General features: G+C 40.6%; 1 pseudogene; it reads left to right on the forward strand.

Annotated features, from left to right (window-relative positions):
- The first annotated feature begins 7,309 nt into the window (after nucleotides 1–7,309).
- On the forward strand, nucleotides 7,310–8,763 carry LOC108303494 (annotated as a pseudogene).
- The last annotated feature ends 359 nt before the right edge of the window (nucleotides 8,764–9,122 follow it).

Raw genomic sequence — 9,122 nt, forward strand, 5'->3', positions numbered from 1 at the left:
ACATTCTTTTCATAACACTTTTTGTTGGCCTTTCTGGTTTCTTGGCATCCTTTGAGAGTTTGACCCTGACTCTGACCCTATGTGTTCTAGAGGGATGTCATTCATGGTGTCCAGAGTCCCTGACCACAGCTTAGGTGGAAGACTGAAGATTTGACTTGATGACAATCAGAATCTTCCTCCAGGATTTTCAATCTTGGGCAGTCACATACCTGAGGTGGCTGAGGATGGAAGACCTGATGGCAGAATCATGGAAAGGCTACTTGTGATTTCCTGCCATCGAGACCCCTGAGGATGCTTATTCAGGTCTTTCACAAAAATCTAAACCTTCAGCTCTCCCTTCAATACCACAGGCTGTCTAGTATCTTCCTACTTGTCTGTCAGTTTATCTCCCTATTGCCTAAGTTACTGCAATGGATAGCTGTTGCTTACAATCAAAGAACTCTAGCGTTGCTCAGCTACTGAGTAAGGTTGTGATCCTGAGCAAGTTCCTGCCTCTCTCTGAACCTCAATATTCTCATCTACATAATGGGCGTGATAAATTGGATTGGATGTCTCTACATGAATAGATGAGGCAGTATAAGTGAGATGATCAACAAATTTTTTTGAAAAGAATCAGTATGTTAATCTTTGTGCTAAGCCTAGGGGACCACAAAGATAAATGAGACAGCATGTTAAGAGTCCACTCTGTTGTTCTGGGCATCTAACTTTTTATATAATTAGTATGGCAGCCAGTATTTGAAAACTTTCTCTATTGAAATAACAAATTTTATTCTATAGTTGGACAGAAATGGTGGGAGACCACAAAAGGGCTCATAAAGGGAGATGTGTTGAGTGTGAGTATTTGCTGCAGCAAGCCCCTTGGTACCTATGAGCACTTCTGACATCCCTGATGAAGGGATGGGAACATTGTTCCTGGCTTGCTGCCTCTATAGCCAGTGATTCATTTACACCAGAACAGCTCCTAGAACTTCTCTCAAAACCTTGAGCCTTCACTGATTAATGCTTGGCTAAGCCAGGGCAGTCATTGGTGGTTTGGCAGAGTTTTATTCTTGGCACTGACACCAATGATACCTTGCAGATTTCAAAGCTCTTACACACGGCTAGGTACTTAGCCTGAGTTCAGAAAATAAAGAAAGAAACACCACCTCATCACCTTTTCTATTCGTCTTTGCAGACCCCAGGTAATAACCACTGTGAGTGTATAGTTGAAAGCAGGAAAACGAATGAAGCCTTCTGTGAAAATGTGGTTTATGGCCCAGAGTCACCTCACCTGACATCCAGTTCTTCATGCACCGTCAGCCTTAAGAAGGGGAATATATAAGACTGAGCTTCTTTTCTGAATTAAAAAAAAAGTTAGGCTATATTGAGCATCATGTTTTACATACCTTATCTTCTTTTAACTCACAGGAACCCAGTAATGTGAGCGTTGTTACTACAGTGTTTCAGTGGGGGAAGCTGAGGCCTAGCATCTATAAAGAGGTAATACAAAGATTCAAACCCAGACTACCTGATTCCAAACTTTTGGCTTATCTTAACCACTATACTCTTCTGCCTCTTGCCTCCCTTCCTGGTAATGGGAAGGGGGTAAGGAAATAGTTAAATAATCAGATACAATATTAATAACTATTCTTTTGTGCTCTGTTTGGCATTTTTATGTGGGACCTGTAACTCACGATCCTGACAACGTTCTTAGAGTTTAGGCATAGAAATAATGTCCACCTTTGCCTTCCATTTCCTATACCTTCTTATATTCAGTTGTCAGTGACCTACAATAACATTTTGAATTCCAGATGGTCTCACTCTAACATTCAGGGAATTTTGGAGCCGAATTTCTCTTGGAGCCAAATTTCTCTCTTCCTCTGTTCACACTAGGGTGAAAACTGTATTTAATATTGAACTGTGCAGGACCTAAATAGAATATCAAACAAGATACTCAGGCTAAATCTTATCATGCATTATAAAGTTGAACATATTTTGAGCAACTAATTCTCTGCTAGTTAATTGTACTGGCAGAAGATATCCAATAACACCTCCAGGCTAGAATAAAATGAGTGTACAACTGAAGAAAGTCCATAAGAGTTATTACAATACTAGCTACTGGGTTTTCTTGAAGCCTTCTAATTTCCTCCTATTATAATAATTACCACTTAGTAAGAACCAACTGTGTGCTAGGCACTGTGTAAAATTCTATACGAATACCATTGTGCATATTCAGAAGAACAAGAGATAAATAATAGATATCTCTATTATCCTCAGAAAATTTGAGCATAGAAATTTGCCCAAATAAAAGGTACAATCAGGACTTGAACCCAGGTAAGTAACCCCAAAGCCTATATTTCTAAGCACTGATCTAGATGACTTCTAGTCTCCCAAGAAAGAAAGCATTACTAGTTTCACAAATCATTCCATCTATGAGCTCAGTGTCTTGTACTTTACAAATATTCAGATAAATTCCACCTCCCTCACTCCTACTTATCAGGCAATAGAGGAAACATATAAAAATATTCAGCCACATTTGTCAAACATGATCTGTTTTTCATGAACACAGTAGAGATTCAGTAGATTTCCACTGATACCAGCTGAGAAAAAAATCAATTCTGCTGCAAACTCACCTTGCACTAAATGTCATTCATTTGTACTTGTAGATGATTTAATAGACTTTCTGGGGACTGAATTGTTCATCCTATAAAAGGCCAACATTAAGAAATGTGAGAAAGTGCTAGAAAGTTTAGACTTCTAAAAAGTAAGTTGAATCTCTTTATGCCTGTGTGAAGCAGATGATTTAATTAATACAGTGGGAATATTGGGAGCTTAAGTAAGACCTAGGATCCTCAGTAGCACGAATTCTTGAGTCAGCAAGAGAGAGTCAGTGCCTCAACTCTGAGATATCAGTCAAAGCTCTGTCTTCCACTTTTATGGGATATAGTGTTTTGTTCCCTTTTCCCTATGCAACAATGCAGCAGCAGATCCAAAACAACTATATCTCTAGTGTAGAGACCCATCACCAATGCTAGCTCCACTCATGACCTAACTGCTTGATATTTGGTCAAAAGTCCCTCTTTTTCATGGAATGCAGCTTAGATTTTCCTCCTATGCATCTGCTAAAAGCAAAAATAACCATCTTAACAACTGTCATATAAAGAAGACATTTTATTTTCCTCAAACAAAACAATGCTTATAATAGAAACAACAATCATAACAAAATAAAGCAGTCAAAACCCAACAAGGACAAAACTATGACTCAGCCAAGCTGGGTCTTGACTAGGATTGCCTTAAGCAAGTGTTGGTATCTCATCTTACATCATCCTCTTTTTCCTAGTAGTTGCTATGTTGTTGAGTCTATTATTCAACTATCAAAAAGCGAAAAAGAGATGTTATGGTACCGTTTCTGATTATACAAATATATCATGCCCACATTGTTTCTAACAGTTTATTCAGATTATCAACGACTTTACAATTTAGAAGCTATCATTCAAAATGACCTGAATGGACTTCTTTGGATTAGGGCCTAGAAGACCATGATTTCTACCCTAAGAAGGATACATTGGATAAGTTATAGAAGGCTGAGGGTGCAAGGAAACCTAAAAAACTAAATTCCAGAAAGTGGTAAGATCTTCCTAACAGAGGAAAAAAGTTACTTCAACCCTGGTAAGAATTGGAGGAGGAAGAAAAGTCTAGCAAAATGCAAATAAAGATAAACTAGCCTAACTTTTAATAAATGTTTAATACCTGCGTACAAGCAGCATGAGAGATCATAATCCTAAAAAGCCTCAAACAAAGAGACATTTGGCACCCATTCTCCAGTTCTTTCCCAGAGGCTTTTTCTGGGTGCATGAGAGTGTTATTCCGATGAATAAAAGCAGTGCAGGGGAGCTAGGAGAAAGTCATCCAAGATCTCAGGCTTTCAACAAGTTGGCTCTCCAACCTTCAGTGGTGCTTAAAGGGTGAATGTGGGGCAGGAGGACCTAGAGAAATTCCATAAGATTTATGCTTTAATCAAACATAAACATTTCTTTTTATTTTTCAACTCTCTCTCTCTCTCTCTCTCTATATATATATATGTGTGTGTGTGTGTGTGTGTGTGTGTGTATATATATATATAAATCTATTTATTTATATTTATAAATAAATGGAGTTGAAAACATTTCTTTTTATTTTTCAACTCTCTATTTATATATATATATATATAAATCTCTCTATTTATATATATTTATATTTATATATATAAATATTATATATTTATATATATATATAAATAGAGAGAGAGAGAGAGAGACAGCGTGTGTCAGTCTATTTTAGCATCTTTATGAAGGACCTGTACCTCATGACCCTGACAACATTCTTACCTGAGCTTAGGCATAGAAACAATTATATATATATATATGGCTATATATTACATATGTGCTATCATATGCAACTTAAAAAGTCCCAGCTGATAAGGATGATGTTTTGGAGACATGTAAATATTGTAGGAAATTAATAAAAATTTCTAAACAGCACCCAAATTCAAAATGCTGCAAGAGGCTCTGAGACAGAAAGACATCCCAGAAGTCTTACCCATACTCACATCTCAAGTCCTTGTCAAGTTAAAATTTTTCAGGTAAACTGAATCTAATGCTTCATCAAAACTAAAACTAGATTAGATTGACTCAGCTCCCAACACGTTAGCCTCACAGAATAGGAAACATGTCATTTTCTGGAGGCAAACATTGCTTACTTATGTCTCTGCTGATCTTTTGCATGTAGTATGTAAGACACAGTAAAGAGAAAGAGAAAGAGAGAGAGACTGATGAAGAAAGAACATGTGACCCATGGTCAATATAAGAAATAATCAACAGAGAGATACTCAGAGATAAGCCAAATGTTAGCAGTATAACATAGAGATCTTGAAGAATGGTAAAATGTAGGTTAAAAAATCTAGAATAAATGATGAACAAGATGTGTGAACAGATGGGGAATTTCAGCAAAGTAATAGAAACAATAAAAAAAAGAACCAAATTCAATTTCATCATCTTTCAAATGAAGAGGCACAAACTTATTAAGTAATTTGCCTGAGGTCACGTAACTAATCCGAAATATAACCAAAACTTTTAAGAACCCATTTTTCCCAGATGATCTGCCCCCTCTCACACCTCAGCTTCCTGTTTTTCCATCTGTATTTTCTGTGAGATTTTAAATTCTTCCTTTAAAGACCTTGTTTCTTCCTGTAACAGGTGCAAAACCCATCCAACCATCTTTTGGAGGGATTAGGAAACTGGACTTTCCTAAAGTTGTCCAACCTAGCTTACCTGTTCACTTCAGCTGAGGAAGTGTGACATTACTAGGTTCTGAAATGGAGATCTTGCTGTAGGTCTTAAACTAAGGTTTACATAGGAAAAGTTTAATTTCCTTTATCTCTACTAATTTCATTAATGATAAGGCTACCGGCGACCTAGAATGAGAAGCACGAGTCTTTACTCCCTTTCCAGGCTCAAAATCCAGCAGAGCAGGTCTAAGCTGTGATGAAAAAAATCTGTGGGTCCATGACTCATGTGCTCTTCTGAGGGGAGCCCCCAATTTTCCTCTGAAAAATCTCCCTTATCCTACTTAGAGTCCAAAATGTTTATGCAGTATTGTTTTCATCTCGACTTCAGCTTCTACAGGGGACACGTTTTTAATCTGGCTTATGTGAGCATTTCATTGCCTCCTTACTCACCCAACTACTATGGCTGGATCAAGAATGGGTCCATACCCAACATGAGCCTTTGAGACCCAATCTGAGTTTTATTGCTAGGACTTGTGTATTTTTTTGAAAAATAGAGGCATAGTTCCTCTTCTTGCTAAACCCAAACATGAAGAAATATAAGGTCTCAGTTTTCATGAACTGTATGTAGAAGAATTTTACTTGAGAGTAATACTAATAGAAAGGAAAGATAAGGCTAGAGGAAAAGAAAGTTACTTGGTAACACGGCTGAATCAAGCATAAACATTTCCTTTATTTTTAAACTCTCTCTCTATATAATATATAAAACATTATACTATATGTTACATATTATCTTTTACACAAAATTTATGTTATATACAACTTAAAAAGTCCCAGGTGAGCAAGCCACATGTAGAAGAATGAAACTGGATCCTTATCCCTCACCTTATACAAAAATCAACTCAAGATGGATAAAAGACTTAAATCTAAGACCAGAAACAATCTTGCATGTTCTTCACATGTACCCCAAAACCTAAAATGCAATAAAATAAATAAATGGGAAAAAAAATTCTAGAAGATAACATTGGAAAAACTATTCTAGGAAATGACTTAGGCAAAGAATTCGTGATTAAGACGGCAAAAGCAAATGCAACAAAAACAAAAATAAATAGATGGGACCTAATTAAACTAAAAAGCTTCCGCACAGCAAAAGAAATAATCAGCAGAGTAAACAGACAACCCTGGAGTGGTAGAAAATATTCACAAACTATGCAACTGACAAAAGACTAATATCCAGGATCCACAGGTAACTAAAACTAATCAGCAAGAAAAAGACAAATAATTCTATCAAAAAGTGGACAAAGGAATGAATAGACCATTTTCAAAATAAGATATGTAAATAGCCAACAAACATATGAAAAAATGCTCAACAGCACTAATGATAGGGAAACACAAATTAAAACCATGATGAGATACAACCTTACTCCTGTAAGAATGGCCGTAATTAAAAAGTGAAAAAACAATAGATGCTGGCATGGATTTGTTGAAAAGGGAACACTTTTACACTGCTGGTGGGAATGTGAATTAGTACAGCCACTGTGGAAAACAGTATGGAGATTCCTTAAAGAACTAAAAGTAGAACTACCATTCAATTCAGCAATCCCACTCCTGTCATTATATGAAAAAGACACAGGCACACACAGGTTTATAGCAGTACAATTCATAATCACAAAAATGTGAAACCAACCTAAGTGCCCATTGGCCAAATGGATAAAGAAAATGTTATATACACCATGTATATAAGAAATGTATATATACCATGAAATACTACTCAGCCATAAAAAGAAATAAAATAATGTCTTCTTCAGCAACTTGGATGCAGCTGGAGGTCATTATTCTAAGTGAAGTAACTGGGAAATAAAAAACTAAATATATGTTCTAAGTCGGAGGTAAGTTATAAGGATGCAAAGGCTTAAGAATGATACAATGGACTTCTGGGACTTCAGGGGAAAGGGTGGGAGGTGGGTGATGGATAAAAGGCTACACATTGGACCAGGAAGTAGCTTCTCCGCTCATTCTGGAATCTCTGCCTGGTTTAGCCCACCTGCCTCCACTCCTGCCTCCACCATGTCCATCAGGGTGACCTAGAAGTCCTAGAAGGTGTCCATCTCTGGCTGCAGGGGCTTCAGTAGCTGCTTCTATAGGAGTGGGTCCAGTGGCCACATCAGCTCCTTGAGCTTCTACTGAGTGGGTAGCAGCAGCTTCTGGGGTGGCCTGGGTGGAGGCGATGATGGGGCCAGAGGCATGGGAGGCATCACTGCCATCATGGTAAACCAGAGCCTGCTGAGACCCCTTAAGCTGCAGGTGGACCCCAACATCCAGGCCGTGTGCACCCAGGAGAAGGAGCAGATCAAGACTGTCACAACAAGTTTGCCTCCTTCATCGACAAGGTACAGTTCCTGGAACAGCAGAACAAAATGCTGGAGACCAAGTGGAGCCTCCTGCAGCAGCAGAAGACACCTCGAAGCAACGTGGACAACATGTTCCAGATCCACGTCGACAACCTTAGGTGGCAGCTGGAGACTTTGGGCCAGGAGAAGCTGAAGCTGGAGGCGGAGCTTGGTAACATGCAGGGGCTGGTGGAGGACTTCAAGAACAAGTAAGAGGATGAGATCAATAAGAGTACAGAGATGGAGAATGAATTTGTCCTCATCAAGAAGAATGTGGATGAAGCTGCCATGAACAAGGTGGAGCTGGAGCCTCACCTGGAAGGGCTGACTGACGAGATCCACTTCCTCAGGCTGCTGTATGAAGAGGAGATCCGGGAGCTGCAGTCCCAGATCTTGGACACGTCTGTGGTGCTGTCCATGGACAACAGCCGCTCCCTGGACATGGACAGCATCATTGCTGAGGTCAAGGCACAGTATGAGGAGATCGCCAACCACAGCCGGGCTGAGGCGGAGACCATGTACCAGATCAAGTATGAGGAGCTGCAGATGCAGGCTGGGAAGCATGGGGATGACCTGCGGCGTACAAAGACTGAGATCTCCGAGATGAACCGGAACATCAGCCGGCTCCAGGCTCAGATTGAGGGCCTCAAAGGCCTGAGGGCTTCCCTGAGGGCCGCCATCGCGGATGCCGAGCAGCACAGGGAGCTGGGCGTTAAGAATGTCAACGCCAAGCTGTCCGATCTGGAGGCCGCCCTGTAGCGGGCCAAGCAGGACATGGCCTGGCAGCTGCGTTGAGTACCAGGAGCTGATGAACACCAACCTAGCTCTGCACAGCGAGAGCGCCACCTACAGGAAGCTGCTGGAGGGCGAGGAGAGCCGGCTGGAGTCTGGGATGCAGAACCCGAGTATCCTTAAGAGGACCACCAGTGCCTACGCAGGTGTGCTGACCTCGGCCTGTGGGGGCCTCACAAGCCCCGGCCTCAGCTGGAGCCCCTGGACTCCAGCTTTGGCTCTGGCGCGGGCTCCAGCTCTTTCCGCCGCACCAGCTCTGCCAGGGCCGTGGTTGTGACGATGATAGCGACCCGCAATGAGAAGCTTGTGTCCGAGTCCTCTGACATTCTACTCAAGTGAAGAGCCACGCCTGCCCCTCCTGCGGCTGCCCCGGAGCCAGTGAGTGAACACAGGGAACGGAGACCTACCTGTGACTCAGCCCTAGCCCTCAGCCCACCCACGGGGGAGTTCACTGCCTGGGGCACCCCCCCTTGTACATGCCTCCAGCTACAAAACATTTTTTCCCCCAAAATAAAACCTCAGCTAGCTCTGGCAAAAACAAACAAACTACATATTGGATACAGTGTACACTGCTTGGGTGATGGGTGCAATAAAGTCTCAGAAATAACCACTAAAGAATTCGTCCATGTAACCAAAGACCACCTATGCCCTAAAAACTATTGAAATTAAAAAAAAAAAAAATCCCAGTGGTTAAGGAT

The sequence above is a fragment of the Cebus imitator genome, unplaced genomic scaffold (genome assembly GCF_001604975.1).
Source record: "Cebus imitator isolate Cc_AM_T3 unplaced genomic scaffold, Cebus_imitator-1.0 Scaffold48, whole genome shotgun sequence".
Taxonomy (NCBI): Eukaryota; Metazoa; Chordata; class Mammalia; order Primates; family Cebidae; genus Cebus; species Cebus imitator.